The sequence below is a fragment of the Loxodonta africana genome, chromosome 16, assembly GCF_030014295.1.
Source record: "Loxodonta africana isolate mLoxAfr1 chromosome 16, mLoxAfr1.hap2, whole genome shotgun sequence".
In the NCBI taxonomy this organism is placed as follows: domain Eukaryota; kingdom Metazoa; phylum Chordata; class Mammalia; order Proboscidea; family Elephantidae; genus Loxodonta; species Loxodonta africana.
The window spans coordinates 14,437,760-14,463,875 of record NC_087357.1 but is presented as its reverse complement, the minus strand read 5'-3'; the positions used below and the strand labels follow the sequence as shown (position 1 = coordinate 14,463,875).

Here is a 26,116-nt window from a genome sequence, read left to right as displayed (position 1 = left end):
TGTGAACCTGCTAGCCTTCGTCCCTTCTGACGCTCACATCTGGGTTGCAATCAGGCCCAGCCAGGAGGGAGAGGGGGCCCCAAGCCCCCATCACCTGCCTCTGTCTGAGCAGCCTGTCGGGGTTGGCCCCGGGGGGAGGTGCCCACAGAATGTGGAGGGTGGCAGCCCAGGCGAACACCTGCTCGGCCCAGCCCGGGGTCAGGGGACTGCGGGCTGCAGGTGTGTTTCCGGGGGCAGCTGGCTGGGGTGGGCTTTGAAGACACCTGGGGTTAAAGGGGCCTGTTCCCACACATGGGGTTACCAGCTGCAGGCTACCAAGAGACCAGAGCTGCAACGACCCTGGGCATGAGCCCCTCTGGGCAGATGGCACTGCCAGCTAAGCACAAGCCAGGGTCCCTAGAATAACTTTGGGCTCACACCACATCAAGGAGAAGAAACTGCACAATCATGTCTGAGCAGTCCCTTGAGAGGAAAATGCAAGCCTGCGTATTGATTTCTTGATTCTCTGACTTCCTGGTGGGCTAAGGTCTGGGGCTGTCGTTGAGTTCACGGCTTCAGGTGCGGTACTGTACCCTAATGGAAACTCACCGCCCTCTCTCCTGGAGAAGGGGGAAGCTTGGAGGGGTCATTAGTTGGGCACTGAGGCCTGCCCAGGGAAACAAATGAAGAAAAGGGAAGTCACACCTCCCTGTCCCCATCCCGCAGGCCCACTCCCCAGCCAGGGTGGAGTGTCCAGGTACTAGATAGAACACAGGAAGAGGGCGTGGAAAAACGAAATGCAAGTGAATACATGTCAAATTCAACCTCTACAAAACACAAGACTACGTCTAAAAGTCCGCCATCACTCCACTTCAAAACACCAGTTGTTGTTCAGTCACTTCTGACTCGTGGTGACCCCATATGTGTCAGCGCAGAACTGTGCTCTGTAAGGTTTTCAGTGGTTGCGTGTTTGGAAGTAGATTGCCAGGCCTTTCTTCCCAGGTGCCCCTGGGTGAACTTGAGCTGCCAAGCTGCCAACTTCGGGTTAGCAGCTGAGCACTTTACCACTTGTGCCACCTAGGCATCCCTCACTTCTCCAATAATTAAATAAAAATGCATTTGAATGTTAAAAAAAAAAATTTGATATAATATGGAGTGAATCCCTAAAAATTAGTGCTCGGGGCCCAAGGAACACTTAAAATATTCCTGCATCCCAAAGAAACACAAAAGATGGAACAAACATGCATCTGTCCTATCACAGAAGCCCTGTGATGTCACACAGACCAAGGACCCCAGTGGCCTGGGAGGCACGCCCCAGACGGGGCCTTGCCTCTTGGCTTTGGGGTTAAGCTTGTTCGTCCAGGGGGTCCTCTACGCTCACACCCCCAGACCCCTCTACACTTGTCAGGCTCACGTTCTGAACCTGGGGAGGAAGCCGAGCGGCCTGTGTGTGGGAAGCTGAGCTGCAGAAATTGGCTTTCTTCCTTGGCAAAGAGATGATGGGAGTGTTTGAATGAGAGACTCAGCGCTGTGTCTCTCCTACCAACCGAGAGCAGGAATCCTGCACCCAGCTTTCTCTCCTTTGCTTAGAGGTTCTCTTTGTGCTCCCTCTGTTCTGAACCCTGCTACGCTTCTGTTCTGTTGTCAGGATAGACTGCTTCCTAAGCAGGTGAAGCAAGGACTAGGTACTCCCCACATTTGTGTTTTAACAGGTATTGAGTGAGTGAATGCCCACTCCGTGCCTGGTCTATGAAGTCCCTGGGTGGGGCAGACTCAGTTAAAGTGCTCAGTTACTAACTGAAAGGTTGGAGGTTTGAGTCCTCCCAGAGGTACCTCAGAAGAAAGGCCTGGAGATCTACTTTCAAATAAATCAGCCATTGAAAACCCTATGGAGCACAGTTCTACTCTGACACATACAGGGTTGCCATGCGTCAGAACTGACTCTGTAGCATCTGGTTTTCTTTTTATGGGGAGCTTTTTCTACAGAGGTAATCCCGCAAGGGACTGTGTTCTGGGTTCTGGGCAGCAGATGGAAGATGGAAGTGAGGGAAAAAAGGGAGGCCCCTTCTATTGACAGCGTTTGAGTGACATCCCCACTACTTGTCATCCCCAGCCAAGAATGGGTCAGCCCGTGATGCCTGGTGTAGCTTCTCTGTCCATAAACCAGGAGAGGCGTGCGTTTTAGAGCCCCACTTGGGTTTCGGCCTGGACCAGCGCCAGTCAGAAACCCTCAGGCCTTGCTGTTCCAGCTGTGGTCCCATCAGCAGCATCACCACGGGGCTCATAGAAATGCAGACTCTCAGGACCCACCCCAGACGAATCCAACTCCTATAGCTCACCAATGCAACAGGAGAGCCGTGGACCCAGGGTGGCCTCTGCCAGGGACCCTCTCACTCCCATACTGCATCCACGGAGGACCAGGCAGAGACAAAGCGAGGACTGCCCTCCAAGCCCCAAGCAAGCCTTTGGCATGGGCTTTTCAGTTTTGCAGGCGGGAGGCCCGGGAGGAACGGGCTCCACTTAGGCCCACAGGGTTGGGTGGAGCTTCAGGAAACAAAACAACCCAGGAAAGCAGGTGAGCTCATGCCTGCAGGCGGGCAGCAGGACTTCAAGCTGCAACAAGTTGTGTGTGTTTCACTGAGGAGGCGACTGTACCTGTCAGCACCCACATTATCCACGATTATCTGGCTTTTCATTCCATTAGGCTCTGGAGACGGCGCCGCCACACAGAGTTCATCAGGGCGAAGCCCCTGGCTCGCGCTGGGAGAGAACAGTATCCACAGATGCAGAGTCTCCCGTTTGCATGTGTGGAGGGCTCCCAGGCAGCCAGAATAAGACCCCCCTTGGGAGGAGCCTTGTCCAACCCCACCTTACCTCGGTTGTGCTGCGGTCACAGTGAGAGCTTCTCATCTTGTTTAGGGCCTTGAGCATTTGAAAATAATAAAAAGGAAAAGTTTTGAATTAAAATTTATGGTTCAGCCTGCCTGTCTGGGAGGAGCTGGCTTAGTGGGCACGCTGACGCCAGGCAGGCTGCAGGGGCTGGGAGAAATTAGACACCAGCATCGCTGGAGTGAGCAGGGTCTCCTCTCCCACCGCCCAGCCGTGGGCCCTCTTGGCCAGTGGCTCCCAGCTCTGGTTGCTCATTGGAGGTTCCATGGAGTGCTTAAAACAGGCTGAGGCCTGGGCTGCACACAGACCGGAATCCGAATCTGTGTATGGGGTGGGAGGTAGTCTCTGAAACCATTTTAGAGCTCAGCAACCAACCGGTTGCCCTAGAGCTGCCTGGGCTCATGGTGACCCCATGTGTGTAGAGTAAAACTGTGCTCCGCAGGGTTTTTGATTGCTGTGACGTTCTGGAAGCAGGCCATCAGGACTTTCTTCTGAGACATTTTTGGGTGGGTTCAAACGAGGGGTGGATTATCCAATAAGCAAAGTAAGCATGGGCTGACTTGTGCTTACTTACTAATCTGTAGTGAACAATTTCACATGAGTTTCACCACACCACATCAAAGAGAAATTTGTGTGAAACTATTCATTACAGGTTAGTAAGTAAGCACAAGTAAGCCTTACTTGCTCGTTGGATAATTCACCCCTGGTTCTAACCACCAAATTTTTGGTTAGTAGTCACACGTTTAACTGTTTTCGCCACCCAGAGACTTTAACCCATAGTCGTTGAGTCGATTCCGACTCGTAGCGACCCTGTAGGACACAGCAGAAGTGCTCCCTTGGGTTCCCAAGGCTGTAAATCTTTACGGAAGCAGACTGCCACATCTTTCTCCCCCTGATGGGTTTGGACCACCTGACCTTTGGGTTAGCAGCTGAGTGCTTAACCACTGTGCCACCAGGGCTCCTTATCAAACTATAAAGGGCCCAAAATGTATAGAGTAGGCTATTCTGACAAATTCCTTTGCAGTGGCCAGCAGCAGCCCCCTTCCTTGTCTCTGAATGACACTGGGCATGCCAATTTACATAGGGGTATATCGCTTTCAGAGAGCTCTTTGAAAAGCGAAAAGTGTATCCTTGATGTAAACTTTTGAAGAGAACACACTATTCCAGCCATGGGCCGCTCCCTCATTGTGGGTAAAGGAGCAAAGCCACAGTCAGTGGCCAGCTGGCCGTTCTCAACATGAGTGAGGCTGGAGCTGTTGTTTCTGTAAGCCAGTACAATTTGGGGGATTTCGTTACGTGAATAATTCTGATGAGCACAGAAGGCCTTCTGGGTGTCTCTGGGCACACCCAGCTCTCCTTCCCCTAAATGGAGACCCTGGTCACAGCCCTGGGTCTGTCCCGAGCAAGTGGTGTGATCTTGAGACAGTCACACAACATCTTTTGGCCTCAAATTCCTACAGGAAAGACACCATGATAACGCTTCTTCCAGATTTGTTATCGGTGACTCTGAAGGACTAGTTAATGTTTTGACACTTGACCTCAGTTTTCTATGCCTTATCTTTTCACACAGCAGTGTAGTGCCAGGGGGGTAGCCCCAAATTTTAAGTCCAACAGCTTCGTATTCTTGGGCAAATTGTTTTCTCTCTCCAAGACTCAGTCTTCTCATCTGTAAAAGGAAAGTTGACCGCACAACGTTGGGTACATCACCTAGCTCACAGTGAACCAAAAAAACCCAAACCTGTTGCCATCGCATCAATTCCGACTCATAGTGACCCTAGAGGACAGAGTAGAACTGCCCTAGAGGGTTTCCAAAGAGTGGCTGGTGGATTTGAACTGTGGACCTTTTGGTTAGCAGCTGAGCTCTTAACCACTGTACCACAGTACTCAATACATCTAAGTGTTCCTTCTTTCTCTTATCTCTTGGCAGACTGAGCTCTTTGAGGCGTCCTTCTTTGCCTCTCTCATTCCCTAAACCTGGAGGGTGAGAATCCCTGGAGAAAAATCCCCAGAGGTGTACATGAATGTTCTTAGCACCATGATTCATCATAGCCCCAAAGTGGAAACAACCCAAATGTCCATCAACTGAAGAACGGATAAACAAAATGTGGTCTATCCATATAATGGAATATTATTCAGCTATAAAAACAGATGAAGTACCAATTTATGCTGCAACGTGGATGAACCTTTCAAACATTACGCTGACTAAAAGAAGCCAGGCACACACGACCACCTATTTTATGATTCCTTGCCCAGAAAAGGCAAATTCATAGAGACAGAAAGTGGATTAGTGGTTGCCTAATCTACTGGGAACCCTGTTGGCATAGTGGTCAAGTGCTACAGCTGCTAACCAAAAAGATGGCAGTTCAAATCCACTAGGAGCTCCTTGGAAACTCTATGGAGCAGTTCTACTCTGTCCTATGGGGAATCAACTTGACAGCAACGGTTCTGGGGTTTTGTTTGTTTGGTTTAATCTACCGGAAGGCTGGAGGGGATGAAAATGTTGCAGGGTGATAGTTAAAGGGTACAGGGTTACTTTTGGAGTGACAAAAATATTCTGGAATTAGATAGTGGTGATCGTTGTACAACTTTGTGATTGTAGGAAATGCTACTAAATTATATACTTTAAAACGGTGAATTGAGTGGTATGTGGATGACATCTTAATATAAAAAAACTAATCCCTCGGTGGATGCAAAAGGGTGAGTAGCCCAGAGCTGGCAGCTGGGTGGAGGGGCATTACCACAGTAGCACCTCCTTCTTGGCCCCTCCAGCCTTACCTTGCTTGGGTCTCCTCCTTAATCTCTTTTCTGTTGCTACCACGTGACTGGCCGGGGGCGGGGGGGCTGGGGGTAGTCACTTGCTGCTTAGCCGAAAGGAAATGGTTGTGATTTTGCAAAGATCACTTTATTAAAAATAAAAAGGGCCAGGTAGGGTGGGATGGATCATAGCAATGTAAATGCTCAAAATATAAAGAGAATAAAATTAGGAAGTGTTCCGGATCTCAGATTCCTTACCCTAAAGTTGCCACTTTGAGGACTAACCCAAACCATGGTGTTTTCAATTGCCTCACATGCATGTGAAAGCTGGACAACGAATAAAAAGGACCAAAGGAGAACTGATGCCTTTGAATTATGGTATTGGCAAAGAATACTGAGTATACCATGGACTGCCAGAAGAATGAACAAATTTGTCTTGGAAGAAGTATAGCCCGAAACCTCCTTCGAAGTGAGGATGGTGAGACTTTGTCTCACTTACTTTGGACATGTTATCAGGAGGGACCTGTCCCTGGAAAAGAATATCATGCTTGGTCAAGTGAAAAAGAGGAAGACCCTCAAGGAGATGGATTGACACAGTGGCTGCAACAATGGACTTAAAGATTGCAACAATTTTGAGGATGGTGCAGGACCAGACAGTGTTTCCTTCTGTTGTACACAGGGTCACTACGAGTCAGAGCCGACTCGACAGCACCTAACAACAACAACAACAAAGTAGCCAGAGGCTCAGGTCAACTCATGGTTATTGGGTCCTTCCCACCCCCTCATCCCCGAGAAGGGAAACCAACCCTGAAATCCCTATTTGGAGGCTCTGGACAACTCCCTCCATTCCTTCTTCCCTGCCATTCTGGGCCTGGGCCCCAGCTGGTCACGGTTTGGTGAGAACGTCTGGCAATTGGGTTGATGGTGCTCTCAGCAGAGAATGACACTTTTCTCCCCTCCAGCCCAAGGGACAAAGGCATTAGTGGGAGTCGGGGACATGCATGGAGACCCCCAGCTCTTCCACCCTCCCTCCCCAGAGAAGGAGATGCTCCTTCCTCACAAAAACAAACAAACAAAAAACCCAAACCCATTGCCGTCAAATCAATTACAACTCATAGCAACCCTATAGGACAGAGTAGAACTGCCCCACTGGGTTTCCAAGGAGTGGCTGGTGGACTCAAACTATCAACCTTTTGGTTGGCAGTTAAGCTCTTAACCACTGCACCACCAGGGCTCCGACAATGCTCGGCAAATACCTGTTGATGAACTCACCACCCAAGCTCCCAGAAGCATCATAACTTCCCCCTTGCTTCCTGGGAACGTGTAGCCTCCTTAGCCCATCTTCAACTCCTAGGTTCAAAAACCACCAGTTCAATTGTTAGAGCATCTTAGGAATGTGGAGAAACATTCGTAAGTTTCTCTTTCCTGCTTTTGCTTACATGGTTTTAGATTTTAAGATCAAATAACACATTGAAGGCCAAATCTTTGGGTGAGTTTAGATTGGTCTCAACCCCTGTTGGCCTCTATTACATGGCCAACTTGAGCTGATGTGTAGGGAACAGCCCACCTGTTTCCTCTGGTGTCTCCCATAAAAGGTGGCGAATGGGTAGCACTTTGGGGTCCCCTCCAGGCAGAATCACCATCACCAGTCGGGGGCGGGGGTTGCTTTTCCTTGCCAGACCTCATTTACCTCCAGAGAGACGGGGGAGCTGGTGTTATCTAGAGAGAGTTTGGAATACAGGAATGAGGCTTTCCTCTTTCCTCGGAGCTTTAGAAGCTTATTTACAAAGCCCTCAAGTTCCGGGGTTTGAAAGGGCTCCCAAAAAGACATAAGATATTCTCAAAGCAATCCAGGCCCTAGTCAATATTTATAACCAGGGGCTTCAGCTCAGGTGGCTTCATGAGTCTATTTGAGCTCCACTTAACTGCTGTACATTGATCATCTATGGGAGACCTTTCGCCCGTTGGCTTCTCTTGCTTTATTATACTGGGCAATCGGGAATACACTTAACCTTCAAAGGCTTAACTCGTGCCATTCAAAGGAAAAATGTCCACCTTATTTTTAAGCCCTATCTTGTTCCCCTGCAGTCTGAATAAACATTACTCAAGAGCCAGAGTTACTTAAGCATCAATCATTTCCACTTCAAGGAGAAGGTAAAGGGAACAAAGACGTAACACCAGAAAAAGACTGAAATTTAACCTCCTCCGCTGTGTGCTTTCCGAGCCTGTTCAGATGAGTTCTTCAAAAAGAAGCCCCAGAGAACTGATGTTACCTCAGGTTCACTCAGGGAGTGTTCTTGAGTGTGAGGCAAGCCATCCTGGAAGCCCCCAGGCAGGCAGTACCCTCTACGAGTTTGCTCTTTGTCCTCTTTTGAGTCTTTTCCACAAAACTCTTACTCTTCAAGGGACCTCCCTCAGACGAGAGGCCTCTGTCTCCCACCCTATCTCCCTCCAAGACGATTCTCTGTTCACGACCTTCCACCTGGTCTTTCTCTTCCTTCCTTTGCTTCCACTCATCCACTGGGAAAAAACAATTACCCTCTCCAGAAAAACCAGCCTCAGAAGTCTCCACAGTCTCAAATTTCGTTAACTCCCCCCACCCAAAACACCAAGCCAGTTTGCCATCAAGCTGATTCTGACTCACAGCGGCCCCATGTGTATCAGAGTCGAACTAATGGTATTCCATAGGGTTTTTGTTTTTTTTTTAATAATTTTTATTGTGCTTTAAGAGAAAGTTTCCAAATCAAGTCAGTCTCTCATACGAAAACCTATACACACCTTGCTACACACTCCCAATTACTCTCCCCCTAAAAAAAAAAAAATTTTTTTTTTTTAATGAGACAGCCTGCTCTTTCCCTCCACTCTCTCTTTTCATGTCCATTCCGCCAACTTCTAACCCCCTCCACCCTCTCATCTCCACTCCAGGAAGGAGATGCCAACATAATCTCAAGTATCCACCTGATCCAAGAAGGTCACTCCTCACCAGCATCCCTCTCCAACACACTGTCCAGTCCAATCCATGTCTGAAGAGTTGGCTTCGGGAATGGTTCCTATCCTGGGCCAACAGAAGGTCTGGGGGCCATGACCACCGGCGTCCTTCCAGTTTCAGTCAGACCATTAAGTTTGGTCTTTTTGTGAGAATTTGGGGTCTGCATCCCACTGCTCTCCTGCTCCCTCAGGAGTTCTCTGCTGTGTTCCCTGTCAGGGCAGTCATTGGTTGTAGCCGGGCACCATCTAGTTCTTCTGGTCTCAGGACGATGTAGTCTCTGGTTCATGTGGCCCTTTCTGTCTCTTGGGCTCGTAATTACCTTGTGTCCTTGGTGTTCTTCATTCTCCTTTGATCCAGGTGGGTTGAGACCAATTGATGCATCTTGGATGGTTGCTTGCTAGCATTTAAGACCCCAGACGCCACTCTTCAAAGTGGGATGCAGAATGTTTTCTTAATAGATTTTATTATGCCAATTAACTTAGATGACCCCTGAAACCATGGTCCCCAGACCCCTGCCCCTGCTACGCTGTCCTTCGAAGCATTCAATTTATTAAGGACACTTTGGTTTTTTTTTAGTGGGTCTTTACTTTTGGTTGAGTCCAGTTGTGCTGACCTCCCCGGTGTTGTGTGCTGTCTTTCCCTTCATCTATAGTTCTTATCTACTATCTAATTAGTGAATGCCCCTCTCCCACCCTCCCCGCTCTCGTAACCACAAAAGAATGTCTTCTTCTCAGTTTAAACTATTTCTCAAGTTCTTATAATAGTGGTCTTATACAATATTTGTCCTTTTGCAACTGACTAATTTCACTCAGCATAGTGCCTTCCAGGTTCCTCCATGTTATGAAATGTTTCACAGATTCCTCACTGTTCTTTATTGATGCATAGTATTCCACTGTATGAATATACCATAATTTATTTATCCATTCCTCTGTTGATAGGCACCTCGGTTGCTTCCATGTCTTTGCTATTGTAAACAGTGCTGCAATAAGCATGGGTGTGCATATATCTGTTCATGTAAAGGCTCTTATTTCTCTAGCATATATTCCAAGGAGTGGGATTGCTGGATTGCATGGTAGTTCTATTTCTAGCTTTTTAAGGAAGTGCCAAATCGATTTCCAAAGTGGTTGTACCATTTGACATTCCCACCAGCAGTGTAGAAGTGTTCCAATCTCTCCACAGCCTCTCCAACATTTATTATTCTGTGCTTTTTGGATTAATGCCAGCCTTGTTGGAATGAGATGAAATCTCATTGTAGTTTTGATCTGCATTTCTCTAATGGCTAATGATCGTGAACATTTCCTCATATATCTGTTAGCTACCTGAATGTCTCCTTTGGTGAGGTGTCCATTCATATCTTTTGCCCATTTTTTAATTGGGTTATTTGTCTTTTTGCAGTTGAGTTTTTGCAGTATCATGTAGATTTTAGAGATCAGGCACTGATCAGAAATGTCATAGCTAAAAACATTTTTCCCAGTCTGTAGGTAGTCTTTTTACTCTTTTGGTGAAGTCTTGGGATGAGCGTAAGTGTTTGATTTTTAGGAGCTGCCAGTTATCTAGTTTTTCTTCTACATTCTTTATAATGTTTTGTGTACTCTTTATGCCATGTATTAGGGCTCCTAATGTTGTCCCTATGTTTTCTTCCATGATCTTTATCGTTTTAGATTTTATATTTAGGTCTTTGATCCATTTTGAGTTAGTTTTTGTGCATGGAGTGAGGTATGGGTCTTGTTTCATTTTTTTGCAGATGGATATCCAGTTATGCCAGCACTGTTTGTTAAAAAGACTGTCTTTTCCGCATTTAACTGTTTTGGGGCCTTTGTCAAATACCAACTGCTCATATGTGGATGGATTTATGTCTGGATTCTGAATTCTGTTCCATTGGTCCATGTATCTGTTGTTGTACCAGTACCAGGCTGTTTTGACTACTGTGGCGGTATAATAGGTTCTAAAATCAGGGAAAGTAAGGCCTCCCACTTTGTTCCTCTTTTTCAGTAATGCCTTATTTATCTGGGGCCTCTTTCCCTTCCATATGAAGTTGATGATTTGTTTCTCCATCTCATTAAAGAATGTCCTTGAGATTTGGATCAGAATTGCATTAAATGTATAGATCGCTTTTGGTAGAATAGACATTTTTATAATATTAAGTCTTCCTATCCATGAGCAAGGTATGTTCTTCCACTTACGTAAGTCTCTTTTGGTTTCTTGCAGAAGTGTACTGTAGTTTTCTTTGTGTAAGTCTTTCACATCTCTGGTAAGCTTTATTCCCAAGTATTTTATCTTCTTGGGGGCTACTGTAAATGGCGTTGATTTGGTGATTTCCACTTGGATGTGCTTTTTGCTGGTGTAGAACAATACAACTGATTTTTGTATGTTTATCTTGTATCCCGATACTCTACTGAACTCTTCTATTAGTTTCACTAGTTTTCTGGAGGATCCCTTAGGGTTTTCTGTGTATAAGATCATGTCATCTGCAAATAGAGATACATTTACTTCTCCTTGCCAATCTGGATGCCCTTTATTTCTTTATCTAGCCTAATTGCTCTGGCTAGGACTTCCAGCACAATGTTGAATAAGAGAGGTGATAAAGGGCATCCTTGTCTGGTTCCCGATCTCGATGGGAATGTTTTCAGGCTCTCTCCATTTAGAGTGATGTTGGCTGTTCGCTTTGTATAAATGCCCTTTATTATGTTGAGAAATTTTCCTTCTATTCCTATTTTGCTGAGAGTTTTTAACATGAATGAGTGTTGAACTTCACCAAATGCCTTTTCTGCATCAATTGATAAAATCATGTGATTCTTGTCTTTTGTTTTATTTATGTGGTGGATTACATTAATTGTTTTTCTAATGTTGAACCATCCCTGCATACCTGGTATGAATCCCACTTGGTCATGGTGAATTTTTTTTTGGATATGTTGTTGAATTCTATTGGCTAGAATTTTGTTGAGGATTTTTGCATCTACATTTATCAGAGATATAGGCCTATAATTTTCTTTTCTTGCGGTGTCTTTACCCGGTTTTGGTATCAGAGATATGGTGGCTTCATAGAATGAGTTTGGTAGTATTCCATCCTTTTCTATGCTCTGAAATACCTTTAGTAGTAGTGGTGTTAACTCTTCTCTGAAAGTTTGGTAGAACTCTGCAGTGAAGCCATCCGGACCGGGGCTTTTTTTTTTTTGTTGTTGGGAGTTTTCTGATTACCTTTTCAATCTCTTCTTTTGTTATGGGTCTATTTAGTTGTTCTACCTCTGTAGGTAGTGTGTTTCTAGGAATTCATCCATTTCTTCTAGGTTTTCAAATTTGGGTGAGTATAGTTTTTCATAGTAATCTGATATGATTCTTTTAATTTCAGTTGGGTCCGTTGTAATATCGCCCCTCTCATTTCTTATTCAGGTTATTTGCTTCCTCTCCTGTTTTTCTTTTGTCAGTTTGGCCAGTGGTTTATCAATTTTGTTGATTTTCTCAAAAAATCAGCTTTTGGTCTTGTTAATTCTTTCAGTTGTTTTTCTGTTTTCTATTTCATTTAGTTCAGCTCTAATTTTTCTTATTTGTTTTCTTCTGGTGCCTGTGGGTTTCTTTTGTTGCTCTCTTTCTGTTTGTTCAAGTTGTAGGGATAGTTCTTTGATTTTGGCCCTTTCTTCTTTTTGGATGCGTGCATTTATTGATAAAAATTGGCCTCTGAGCACCACTTTTGCTGTGTCCCAAAGGTTCTGATAGGAAGTTTTTTCATTCTCATTGGATTCTCTGAATTTCTTTATTCCATTCTTAATGTCTTCTATAATCCAGTCTTTTTTGAGCAGGGTATTGTTCAGTTTCCAACTGTTTGATTTCTTTTCCCTGCTTTTCCCGTTATTGATTTCCACTTTTATGGCCTTATGGGCAGAGAAGATGCTTTGTAATATTTCAATGTTTTGGATTCTGCTGAGGCTTGCTTTATGACTTAATACGTGGTCTATTCTAGAGAATGTTCCATGTGCACTTGAAAAGAAAGGATACTTGGTTGCTGTTGGGTGGAGTGTTCTGTATATGTCTACGAGGTCAGGTTGGCTGATTGTGGCATTTAGATCTTTCGTGTCTTTATTGAACTTCTTTCTGTACGTCCTATCGTTCACCGAAAGTGGTGTGTTGATGTCTCCTACTATTATTGTGGGGCTGTCTATCTCACTTTTCAATGCTGATAGAGTTTGTTTTATGTATCTTGCAGCCCTGTGATTGGGTGCATAAATATTTAACATGGTTATATCTTCTTGGTGTGTTGTCCCTTTAATCATTATATAGTGTCCTTCCTTATCCTTTCTGATGGATTTAACTTTAAAGTCTATTTTGTCAGAAATTAATGTTGCCACTCCTGCTCTTTTTTGATTGTTGTTTGTTTCATATATTGTTTTCCATCCTTTGGGTTTTAGTTCGTTTGTGTCTCTAAGTCTAAGGTGTGTCTCTTGTAGGCAGCATATAGTCGGATCTTGTTTTTTAATCCATTCTGCCACTCTCTGTCTCTTTATCGGTGCCTTTAGCCCATTTACATTCAGGGTAATTATGGATAGGGATGAATTTAGTGCTATGATTTTGATGTCTTTTTTTGTGTTTTGTTGACAGTTTCTTTTTCCCACTTGATTTTATGTGCTGAGTAGATTTCTTTATATATTGTCCTTTCCTCATATTTGTTGTGGTTGGTTTTGTTTCTGCTGAGTCTCTATTTTTCCCTCGTATTTTATTTTGATGAGTAGAATAATTTGTCTCCTTTGTGTTTACCTTATTTTTTACCCCATTTTTCTAAATTTAAAACTAACTTTTATTTCTTTGTATCACCGTATCTTCCTCTCCATATGGAAGGTGTATGATTACATTTCTTAAAAAAAAAAAAAACATTTCTTAGTCCCTCTTTATTATTTTAATGTTGTCTTCTTTTATATAATAACATCGCTGTTACCCTGTTTTGTTTTTTTTTGGATTTACCTGTGTAGGTTGACTTCTGGTTGCTCTGCCCAGTGTTCTAGTCTTGGGTTGATACCTGATATTATTGATTTTCTTACCAAAAAACTCCCTTTAGCATTTCTTGTAGTTTTGGTTTGGTTTTTACAAATTCCCTAAACTTGTGTTTCTTTGGAAATGTCTTAAATTCACCTTCATATTTAAGAGACAGTTTTGATGGATATATGATTCTTAGCAGGCAATTTGTTTCCTTCAATTTTTTTAAATATGTCATCCCATGCCTTCTTGCCTGCATTGTTTCTGCTGAGTAGTCCGAGCTTATTCTTATTGGCTCTCCCTTGTAGGTGACTTTTATCCCTCGCTGCTCTTATAATTGTCTCTTTATCTTTGGTTTTGGCAAGCTTGATTATAATATGTCTTGGTGACTTTCTTTTAAGATCTACCTTATGTGGAGTTCGATGAGCATCTTGGATAGATATCTTCTTATCTTTCACAATATCAGGGAAGTTTTCTGCCAACAAATCCTCGACAATTTTCTTTGTATTTTCTGTTATCCCTCCCTTTTCTGGTACTCCAATCACTCATAGGTTATTTCTCTTGATAGAGTCCCACATGATTCTTAAGGTTTCTTCATTTTTTTAAATTCTTTTATCTGATTTTTCTTCAAATATATTAGTGCCAAGTGATTTATCTTTGAGGTCAGAAATTCTAGCTTCTACTTGCTCAGTTCTGCTCCTCTGACTTTCTATTGAGTTGTCTAATTCTGTAATTTTATTGTTAATCTTCTAAATTTCTGATTGCTGTCTGTCTATGGATTTTTCCAGCTTATTAAGCTTTTCATTATGTTCCTGAATAATCTTTCTGATTTCTTCAGTTGCTTTAGCTGTGTGTTCCTTGGCTTGTTCTGCGTATTGCCTCATTTCCTTCCTGATGTCTTGAAGGGTCCTGTGTACTAAACTTTCGTATTCTGCATCTGGTAATTCCAGGAATGCACTTTCATCTAGAAGATCCCTGGATTCTTTGTTCTGAGAGCCTGTTGTGGTGATCATGGTCTGTTTCTTTATGTGACTTGATATTGACTGTTGTCTCTGAGCCATCTCTAAGTTATTGTATTAGTTTATGCTTGCTTACTGTGTCGTAGTTCCTTGCTTTGTTTTGTTTTGGTATACCCCTATGGGTTGGTTGAGTGAGCTAGCTTGATTATTTTCGCCTTTGGAGCTCTGGTGTCCTGTCCCCAGCTGGCTAGAGCTGTTATCAGGTATATCAGTCTAGCAGTCCCTTCAGTTTTCTTGTATGAATTCAGCTCAGGTTTCCAGGTAGCTGATATCAAGTGTGTGGTATAGGCTCTGTCCTACAGTCTTAGAGGGGCAGGGGTGATTGGCGTATATACCTGTATCTGATTGCAGCAGGGGGTCACGCTCTGAACAAGGCAGGGGACTGAGAACTGACCCCAAGTGTCCCTGAGGAAAACGCCTCTCTGTTCCCTAGAGGGTGCTGGTGGGTGGGTTCTGCAGAGGGACCATGGGCACCCAAAGCTTTTGGTTGTATGGACTGGGAGGTACCAGTTATCTTTGGGCCCCTGTCTCGGGTGGCTGGGTGACCTGAGTGGAGCTACCAGTCCTTAGGTCCCTGATGTGGGTAGGTGAGGACCTTTTTTTAACAGGAAAGCAATGTCAAATGTCAAACACCCACCTCTCCACCATACAGCTGAAATGGTTGGAGTTCGCCAGCAAGGACCTATTCTCCTGAAATAGGCCCACACAGGTCCATGCAGAAGGGAAAGGTGCTCAAGGTCCACGGATGGTTTATGCCTGAACAGGAGCCGCTTCTGTCCTGAGCTCCCCCAGTTAATGGAGCTAGCAAATTATCTTTTCCCCCCAGTTGCAAATTTTTTCCTTCTCCAAGGCCGGTAGGACGGCTCAGGTGCTCACCAGGGTCTATCTCAGGCCCAGGGATTCAGCCGCTGAAGCTGGCTTGGGGGTGGGGGTGCGGTAAAATATACGCAAGTACTTAGCTTTTGCCGAGAGCGCCCTTCTCCTCAGGTTCCGGAAGTGTGAGTGGGCTGTGTGGCTGCTGCTTCTCCCTGAGGAATGTGCGGCCGAGCGCTAGGACCAGCCTGCTGCTGCCACCCCCGCTGCTGCCACCCCCGCCACTGCCCCCCCCCCGCCACTGCTCCAGGAATGGTGCCTGAGGGCTCCCCGTGATTCAGGTCCGGTAACTCCTCTCCACTTCTGAACGGCCTCTTCCTCCCCTTGCCCCTCAGTTCATTGTCTAAGCTTGCCTTTGATGCTCAGGGCTCCCAGTTTGTCACAAATATACTCATTTCACTTGTTTTTTCAGGTCTTTGTTGTAAAGAGGGCTCCACGGAAGCATCTGTCTATTCCGCCATCTTGGCTCCGCCTCCTCCTCCATAGGGTTTTGAATGGCCAATGTCTATAAAACACAAGATTACACCTAAAAGTTCACCATCACTCCACTTCTACAAAAACCAGTTGTTTTCTAGTCGGTTCTGATTTGTGGTGACCCCATGTGTGTCAGAATAAAACTGTGTTCTGAAAGGTTTTCAGTGGTTTCGTTTTTGGAAGTGGATTGCCAGATCTTTCTTCCAAGGTCTGTCTGGATGGAATTGAACTTCTAACTTCAGTTAGCAGCCCAGTAGGTTAACCATTAACCGTTTGCACCACCTAGGAATTTCTGTTACCTCCGCAGGTCTCTGTTTTTGGCTTTGAGATGCAAACATCCACCTGCCTCTGACTCACCTGGGAAGCTTGTTAGCATACAGATTTCCTGAGCCCTATGCCTGGCACTCTGGGAAGAGGGCCAGGGCATCTGCGAACTCCTCAGATGACCCTTCTGCCCTCTGGCTTTGGAGACAGAAAACTGTGCTGGGTTCCATGCTTTGCCCTTTACTAGCTGCATGATGTTTTTCAACAGCTTCGTTGAGATATAACTCACAGACGTATACCATACAATGCACCCACGTAATGTGTACTGTTCAATGGATTCCAGTATATTCAGAGTTGTGGAACCGTTAAAAAAAAAAAAAATTACTACGATTTAATTCCAGAACCTTTTCATCACCCCAAAAAGAAACCCTGTACCCTGGAGCAGTCATTCCCCATCCCGCAGCCATGCCCCACCCCCAGGTGATGACTAACCTGCTTTCCATGTCTATAGATTTGCCTACTTCAGACACTTCATACAAATGGAATCCTATAGTATGTGGCCTTTTGCATCTGGCTTATTTCACTGAACATAACGTGTTCAGGTGTACGTATCAGTAATGCATATCTTTTTAAGGCTGAGTAATATTCCATTACACGTATATACCGTGTTTTATTTATACTTTCTTCCATTGGCAGTTGTTTCTTCCTCTTGTCTATTGTGAATAACGCTGCCATGAGCATCGGTGCACAAGTGTCTGCTGGAGTCCCTGCTTTCAATCTCTTGGGTATATAGCCAGGAGTGGAATTGCTAGGTTGTATGGTAGTTCCCACTGCCTGCTTTCCTCCTTCATGCTGATCTGGCCCCAGAGAACTACACCCTCCTTGTTGGTTTCCTTTAACCCTGCCCGCACATCTGTAAAAAGCTCCTATTTAGAATCACTCTAAGTGTTTCATCTGCCTCCTGCCTGGACCTGGACTTGCGGATATAAGACCGCAGACCCTAGTGAATCCACAAGGTACCATCTCCTCTAAGGCTGGACTCCCATTGTGGGAGCAGGGGACCCTGGTGAATCAACAGGTACCAACCCTTCTAAGGCTGGACTCCTATTGTGGGAGCAGCGGACCCTGGTGAATCCACAAGGTACCATCCCTTCTAAGGCTGGACTTCCATTGTGGGAGCAGCTGCTTTTAATGTGGGGTGGGTCCTTCTTGCGAAAGTACATCTGGAAATCTGGAAATGCGAAGCAGTCCTCTGCAAGGAAGGTCAGCTCCTTGCAGCAGCCTCTGCTGGCCAGAGCATGGCATGGAGGCCAGAGCAGGGGCTTTGGTGCACAGGTTCTAGTTGCTTCTGGAGCAACACTGGGGACATGCCTCAGGTCATTGGGTACTTCTGCACTGGGGGAATGAGGATGGTCTGTTCTGTATTCTCCTTTGGGGCAATGGAGGGGGGTGACAAGTCATCTCACGCCACACTCTGGCAATCTGCCCAGATGAAAGGTAGATGTGGCCTGGGCAAGGTTCCTGGGTGGTGCAAAGGGTTTGTGCTTGGCTTCTAACAGAAAGGTTGGTGGTTGGAACCCACCCAGCAGCCTCATGGAAGAAAGGTCTGGTGATCTGCTTCCATAAAAGACAACAGCCAAGAAAACCTACGGACCACAGCTTTACCCTGTAACACATGGAGTTGCCATGAGTGGGAATTGACTCCATAGCAGTGAGTTTGGATATTCGCTTTAATGGTCTGGGTGGGAGGTTAGGAGACAGACGCAGGAGGAGTCCAGCTTAACAGACACCTCTGGCTTGCCTTCTAGGTTATGTGCAACCCCTTACCAGGCCAGCTTTACCCCTGCTCTCTCTGCGACTCAAAGACACCAGGCCCTCCCTGGCTGGTTGGCCAGCTGGAAGTCCTGCTGCAGGCTGACATGACACCCCCAGGCAGTGCCTTATCAGCATCCTCCTTCCGTTTCCAGAAATTCTCTCTCCTCCTAGGCTCAAGTTCAGACCGATCTCCCCACCTTATAACTCCCTCCTCCTGCCCTTCACTCCGTCTTTGCCCCATCCCCCCTCATTGTCATTGCTGACCTTAGTCGGTTGCATTCCTATTTCCTCGACCTTGGCTATGAGGGCCAACCCCTCTGCTCCACTACAGATGGATCCTCCCCAGATTTCAGCTCCGATTTATGAGCAGAAAACACTTGCTTTTAGACGTTCTCACAGCCCATCATGCTTGTCTACTGCAAATGAGCCAATGCATGCAGCCTACAGAGGGGCGGCTGTTCATTGTCCGGGGGCGTTTATCTCAGTGGGACACAAAGATTGGGGTGTCTGCCAGCCCAGCTCTTTCTCAACGTGCTGGAGAGGGGTACACTTCACTCACCTAGAAAGGCTCCCAATTTATGGTGCTCTCAGATCAAAACAAGGTCACAGGAAAATTGGCTGCCCCCACTGTGAGTCCAAAGTGATTTCCACTAAAATAGGTAGAGAAGATGGAGATCATGGAGAAGTGAATTTTGAATTTAGTGTCTAGTGCTCCAGCTTCTAAAAATAGCCTCTCTCCCGGGATCTGACCTTGGCTTTCTCTTTTGGTTGTCTCCTTTGAAACTGTGTAGACGTGTCTTTGTGAAATTTCTTCCTGCTTGCTACCAATTCCCCACCGCGAGTCAGAGCACACTTCAAATGCAGCATATCCCAAACTGAACTCATTCGTTCGTTCATTCATTCATCCATTGTGCTCAGTTGGTCACCATCATCTCCAAACTGCTCTGCATCCTCACTGCTCCCCCACCCCGAGTTGCTGGCACTGCCATTCCACCTCACCTTGGCTCTGAACCTCCCAGTCTTTCGCATTCTCATCCCTTTCATTTCCCACCCCCAGCAGACCACAACCCCCAGCTGTCTGCCAACGGTTCTCTGCTTCCTGGCTTTCCCTGCTCCAGTCTACCCTCGAACCCAAAGCCTGAATTCTGTGAGGCACCACTCTGGGCCCTCTGCTCCTGCTACAAACGTTCATTCATTACGGAGGAAATGTTGACAACTCATCTCATTCTTTGTGCATCTGACATTTCTTGAATATATATTATGTGCTGGGCATGATATTTGGGGCTGGGATTATAATGTGACCTAGACCCCCAGGTGCTCACAATTCAATATGAGAGACAAACATGACACTGCACCATCAAATGGAAAGCTCTGGGATGGAGCAAGTGTGTACTCTGGGCAGGGATGGGTTATCCAATCGACAAGGTAAGCACAGTGCTTACCTTGCTTACCAGATCATCTGTGGTGGCCAATTTCATATCAGAGATTCTGCTTCTGGGTATGGCTGCCATCTGGCTTTTCCCCAACCCCCTAGCACATTCCTACAGAAACAAAGCCTGTTTTCAAATCTACAATCCCTGACAGGGGCGGATGACCCAGTAAGCAAGGTAAGCCTGGGCTTACTTGTGTTTACTTACTAATCTGTAGAGAACAATTACACGTGGGTTTTACCACTGTGCGAAACTCATGTGAAATTGGTCACTGCAGATTAGTATGTAAGCACAAGTAAACCCGTGCTTATCTTGCTTACCGGGTTGTCTGCACCTTACTCTGGGACCACAAATAAGGGCCCTGACCACAGACACAGGTGTCGGGAGGGCCCCCAGTACTTGCAGGATCAGGTCTAGATTCCTTAGTGTGGGGGCAGGGTTATCCACACTGGGCCAGCTTCCCTTCCAGCCCTGGCCCCCAGTCTTCTCACATGTCCCATGAACCAGCCACAAAGGACTCCTCCGGCCTCTTCCCAAAGACGCCAGCATCCTCCGACACCTAAACATTTTTGCTCATTTTTCTTTCTCCCTGGATTATCCTTACTCCTCACCTCTACCTGTCAAAATCCTACTGAGTCTTCAAGAGCCATAAAACACTACCTCCTCCCTGATGCTTTCCCTGGTTTCCAGATTCACACATAATCTCCTTTTTCTGCCCCTTTCACTTTCTACATGGTACACAGCAATGGTCTGTATGCTTCTTATTGGTGGCCTTGAACCCAGCGGGGGCAGGGACCACATTTGTATATCTTTGAGAACCCTAAAGGACTGCCTTCCATAATGCTCTGTAAGCAATAGAAGGGTGAGCTCAGGAGAGGGCCCAGCAGGACGGTCTTCCCAGCTACACTGAAACCCGGACGACCCCGCACGGTAGATTCAGACTGCCCTATGGATACTGCTGCTTCATTGTGCTGGGATCCTCTAAGCCGTTTCCTCCCTCACTAGGCCCAGACAAAGTCAAGGGTGAGTCCTATTCATCTTTGTGTCCCTGGAGCCTTGGCTGGCAACTTGCAGGTCCTCCTAAACATTTCCTCTGCCCGACCAAGTCCAGGTCATTCTGTCTTTCACTTAACCATGTGTACTCTTTAGTACGAAGTCCCTGGGGGTCGCAAATGGTTAAGCACTTGACTACCAACTCACCCAAAGGTGCCTCAAAAGAAAAACCTGGCAATCTGCTCCTGAAAGCTCACAGCCTTGAAAACCCTGTGGGGTACAGTTCTACTCTGCACACTTGGGGTCGCCACGAGTTGGAATGAACTCAGTGGCAACTGGTTGGTCTTCAGCAGTGTGAGACTGAATTAAAGCTCTTGCAAATGTAAGGGCATTTTGTTATTTTTCTAGGTCCACTGCTCGCTGCCATCCTTCTCAATCCATCCCTATTTCTCAACCTGCTGGCAAACCTTCCCCTCCTAACCCCGCTTTATTTGGACTGGCCAGCAGCCCAATCTGTATGACCTCCCTCCCCTCCCCTCCCCTTGCACTTGAGCCTCTCACCTTGACTTTGCTTTGGAGAAAGTATAAGGGGCTGGTTTCCTCCGTCCCCTTGAATCATATTCTGTTATCTTGATCAGCATTTTTACTTCATGTGGTAAGATGTTCTGCCTTGGAGTCTGACTTCTTTGGGGGAGGGGAGGGAGTTGGAAAGAGGAGTGTGGATGATGGTTTATTTTATTATGTGTGATGGCCACGGGGTAGACAAGCAATCTGTCAAGCTGGAGGTTGGGAGTGGGAAGGGGGAGAAGGACACTAAATACCGTAAAGTCACAGTGCAAAATATTTTTCAAGGAGACATCAAAGCCTTTTTCCATAGTGTCTTGCCTTGACCCCATTTCACACTGGCAAAACACAAACTCAAATTAGAATAAAAAATACCAGGCCAGCTCCATTTAGCTAGTTGGGCTGCTGGGCTAAGTGACTGGTTTTATTAAAGTCACCAATCGCAAACATTCCAAGATTTATTTTCCTTGCTTATAATTTTTTCTGCCTTTCCACTGGTGGGCTGTTTATTTCTAATGATTTGGTAGGAAAAAACACTCGCTCATACCAGTGGAGGTCTTATATGCCAAACAGCAAGAACATATTTTACTGCAGAATAAAACCCCTGCAAAACAGGCTCCGGGGGGTCGGCTCAACGGCCAGTTTACAAGCGTAGTACAATTGACGCCATTATAATTAAAAAAAAAATTAGTTCCCTGCAACAGTCTGATTTTTCAGGGCAAAGATCTGAATCTTTCTCTTTGCGCGTGAATATCCCCGGACTGGAGCAGAAACATGAAGGGTGAGTCATAGACCAGCTCTGGGCTTTAAAGACTAACGCAGATCCTATAAATCTAACCCACATTCTTTCATAGGGAATGACTGACTTTTATGAAAGCCAAGGGTTGTAAATCTGAAACCTAAATAGCTTACTTTGCAGCAGATAAACACAGATTTATTTATTGACTGAGCCCTAACTTAACCCTTTCATGGCACCACTGAGGACTTGGTGGCAGGGGGTGGGGGATATATGGTTTCTGGGTGACACAACTACTAACTTAAGGGTTGATATTTCAAACTTACCCAGCAGCACTGTGGAAGAAAGGCCTGGCTGTCTGCTTCTGTAAAGATTACAGCCAAGAAAACCCTGTGGAGCAATTTACTCTGCGTGCATCGGGTTGCCATGAGTCAGAGTCGACTAGATGGCCATGGGTTTGGTTTTTGTGGTTTATAGTGGGGACTGCTCACACCCAGCACTGGTGTTTCTCCCTAAAAGCTGAAGTGTGGATGGGTCATACCACATGACTATCTTCAGGAGTCCGGGTTGGAGAGACATAAGGAGTGTGTCTTTCTGCGGCCAAGGGCGCTTCCTACTGGTCCACCTCTGCCTGGTGCACCTTGAACTGCTGGGAGATGGCATTTAAAGGACAGTCTCCAACACACAGGAGCTAACGTAGAAGGGGTTTCTGTGTGGGTGCTTGTATGTGAGCCGGGGCCAGCCTCGGCTTCTGATCCCGAGATGTGTGCCCCTGGCAAAGCATCAAACCTCCCTGGAGAAGGACCCCAACCTTCTCCTCCACAAAATTGTGCATCTCATATGCTGTGACGATCAAATAGGATGATTAATAAAGTGCTTAAAAAAAAATTTTTTTTTTAGCACAGTGCTGGCCCATGGGCAGCACTCAATACCTGCTAGCAGTATCTTAGCACTATCAGAACTATGGTTAGGTAGACCAGGCTTCTCAAATGCACACAGCAGTTCCCTGGGGAGCTCACTAATATGCAGATTCTGAGGCAGCTGCCTGAGACTGACTTTCTACCAAGCTCCCAGGTGATGCCAGTGCGGCTGCTCCCTGAACACACCGTACCCTTTCTCTTTCAATTCTCAGCACAACGCTTTGCCATGTGGCCAGGTCAAGGAATCCTACTGGGGTTGATGTTACTATCATCCCAGCCATCAGCTTGATTCTTGGCAAAGCCACAGGTCTCACTGGGTCTCGAAACCTCCCCAGCCCGACGTGTGCTGCCACATTCCTCGCTGCAGGGCCAGCAGGTCCTTGGGTTGTGGTGGTGGCCCAGGCTCGATGTCCACTCTTCACTGCCTCCTGTCCCTCCAGCCACCTCCTCATGGTTGCTGGGCCTTGTCTCCATGGGCCTGGCCCGTGGTCGTGCAGCCCCCTTTAGCCTCAAGCTTCTGTGTTTAAACAAGTCACGCCCTGTGTTGCCGACCAAACTTTAAAGGGAAAAAGGGCCCGCCAGCCAGGAGGGAGGGAAGGGCGTCTATCATTTTTATGTGGCATTTCAAAGGAGGAGGCCCCGCACGGCCTGGAGACAAAGGCCTGCTCTGGGCTTAATGGAGACCTGGGTTTTAATCATTAATGCTTAATACTAAACCAGCTCGAGGAGGCCCCGCAGGGGGGCGGAAGGGTGCCCCGGATGCCCTGGCTCAGCCCTCGGGTGGCGGGGGTGCCACAGGGGTTGGATGGCTTCAGACCCTTGCGGGGTGTGGATGTGTTGGGCCCTGGGCGTATCCTCGTTAATGGGGGGCCTTCTAGTTGCAAGAGCCTGGGAATCTAGAACTCAGTGTGTGGGGACAGGGGGCACATTCATGGGCATGTAGGGGGCACCAGATGGGGAAATGGGTCCTTCACACCCATTTACCTTGTCCTGGACAGGTGGGGACATTAGCCTCTCTCTAGACCAGACCTGGGTTGAGTAAGCAGCCCAAAGCCATGCTCACTTGATCTATGGCAACCCTGGGAGTCCAGTGCAGCAGGATAGGCCCCAGAGCCAGCTCCCCCACGTGCCTCCTTCTGCTGTGCCTCCTGTGGTGCCCCCACCCTGCTCATCTCCCTCTTCTCCCTAGGACTGAATTTTCAACTCTGACCTTGGCAGTCCTCCCATCCTCTCAGCCTCCCACCCACCTGGCAGGCCTTCCCCCACACTCAGTGCCCCTAGCTCTCCACCTTATCTTATTTTAATGATTTACCTGAGGCTGGGAATGAGGCGTCTCCTTCAATGTTTTCTCAAGTGCTTGACAAAGGCTTGCATCACACAGAGAGAAAGTCATTTCCTTTCCAACTGTCCTCCAAACCTTCTGATGAAAAGGAGCTGAAAGGACAACCAGGTGCAGGCCTCTCAGCCTCTTTAGCACTTGTTACACCACCTTCTTCACAAGGAGGAGCAGGCCCTGGGCTCAGAGCCATTAACAGGCCAGGCATCTGGCTAGAATAAGCACTGTACGGTATTTGCTGCATTTCTGTACTTATTTTTAACTTATTTTTGTGTTGAGGTTAGCACTGTAAGTGGTGTTAAATTGAATGTTAACCATGAGTCGATAACGACTCATAGCGACCCCATGTGATGCAAAATAGAACTGCACTCCCTGTAGGATTTTAAATGGCTGTGATCTTTCATTAGTACATCACGAGGCCTTTCTTCTGAGGTGCCTTTGAGTGGATTTGAACCACCAACTTATTTGTGCCACCCAAGTACTCCAAACTAGATGTTAAGCTGGGTGAATTATCACAAACTGGACACCTTATGAAATCAGCACCAGGATCAAGAAACTGAATTATCACCCACAGGATTGCATTAGCCCCTGCCCAGATTCCACAAAAAGTGCTCTGGTGATTTGATGGCAAGAAACCAGGTACTTTAGGACCCAATACTTGGTTCTATAAGTGAATCCCCGTAGAATGACCTCATGGTCATCCAAACACCAAAGCTGTTATAGCTCATGGTGGAACCCATGGCATATATGAGGCTATCTACCATGGGATCCCTGTGGTGGGCATTCCCTTGTTGTGGATTAGCCTGATAACACTGCTCACATGAAGGCCAGGGGGGCAGCAGTGCATCTGAACATAGACATAATGACAAATACAGGTTTGCTCAAGGCTTTGAAGACAGTCATCAATGACCCATCACATGAAGAGAATGCTGTGAGGTTATCAGCCACTCACCCTGTAAAGCTGCTGGACGGAGCCATCTTCTGGATTGAGTTTGTCACGTACCATGAAGCAGCCAAGAACCTTCGCCCAGCGCCCTCAGCCTCACCTGGTCCCAGTACCACTCTTTAGATGTGACTGGGTTTCTACTGGTTTGTATGGCACTCTTTATTTTCCTTGTCATAAAATGTTGCTTGTTTGGTTATCAAGAGTTTTTTAAGACAAGAAAGAAGAAAAAGAGGGACTTATAGATCTCTTTAAGACCTAAGATAATAGGCATGATAGGTGAGACCATCCCATTTAGTTTAACCACTATGGTTCAAGTTGTGGGAAGATTCTCCTCCACATCTGGCAAGAGCTGCGCCTGTTCTGATTCCCCCAGATAGTTTACTGTTGGTTAATTGTTATGGTGTTAGTTAACCCATTCTACCCTAATGAGGAAGAATCCTCTGTGCTTTTTGATAAATTCTTTCTCAATATTCCTCTTCAAACGAATAGTTCCATTCATCAGATCAAAAAGGCAAAGGCATTATAATGACATGTGCAAAGACCTGGAGTGAGAAAACCAAAATGCAAGAACATGCTCAGCATTTTTCTCAAACTGAAAGAACTGAAGAGCAAATTCATGCCTTGAGTTGCAATAGTGAAGGATTCCATAGGCGAAATATTGAACGATGCCGGAAGCATCAAAAGAAGATGGAAGGAATACACAGAGTCAACTCTAGCAAAAAGAATTGGTTGACGTTCAACCATTTCAGGATGTGGCATATGCTCAAGAATTGATGGTACAGAGGAAAAAGTCCAAGCTGTACTGAAGGCATTGGCAAAAACAAGGCTCCAGAAATTGATGGAATACCAATTGAGAGTTTCAGCAGGTGGATACAGAGTGGAGGTGCTTACTCATCTATGCCAAGAAATTTGGAAAAACAGCTACCTGGCCAACTGACTGGAAGAGATCCATATTTGTGCCCATTCCAAAGAAAGATGATTCAAGAGAATGTGGAAATTATCAAACAATATCATTAATATCATTCACAAGTAAAATTTTGCTGAAGATCATTCAAAAGTGGTCATAGTAGTGCATCAATATGGAACTGCCAGAAATTCAAGCTGAATTCAGAAGAGGACATGGAATGAGGGATATCATTGCTGATGTCAGATGGATCCTGGCTGAAAGCA

The 26,116-nt window shown here is 46.2% G+C and overlaps 1 pseudogene; it reads left to right on the top strand.

Annotated features, from left to right (window-relative positions):
- The window catches only part of LOC100661391 (UDP-glucuronosyltransferase 2A2-like), a 43,256-nt pseudogene extending 17,316 nt beyond the window's left edge, over positions 1-25,940 (top strand).
- Positions 25,941-26,116: the final 176 nt, after the last annotated feature.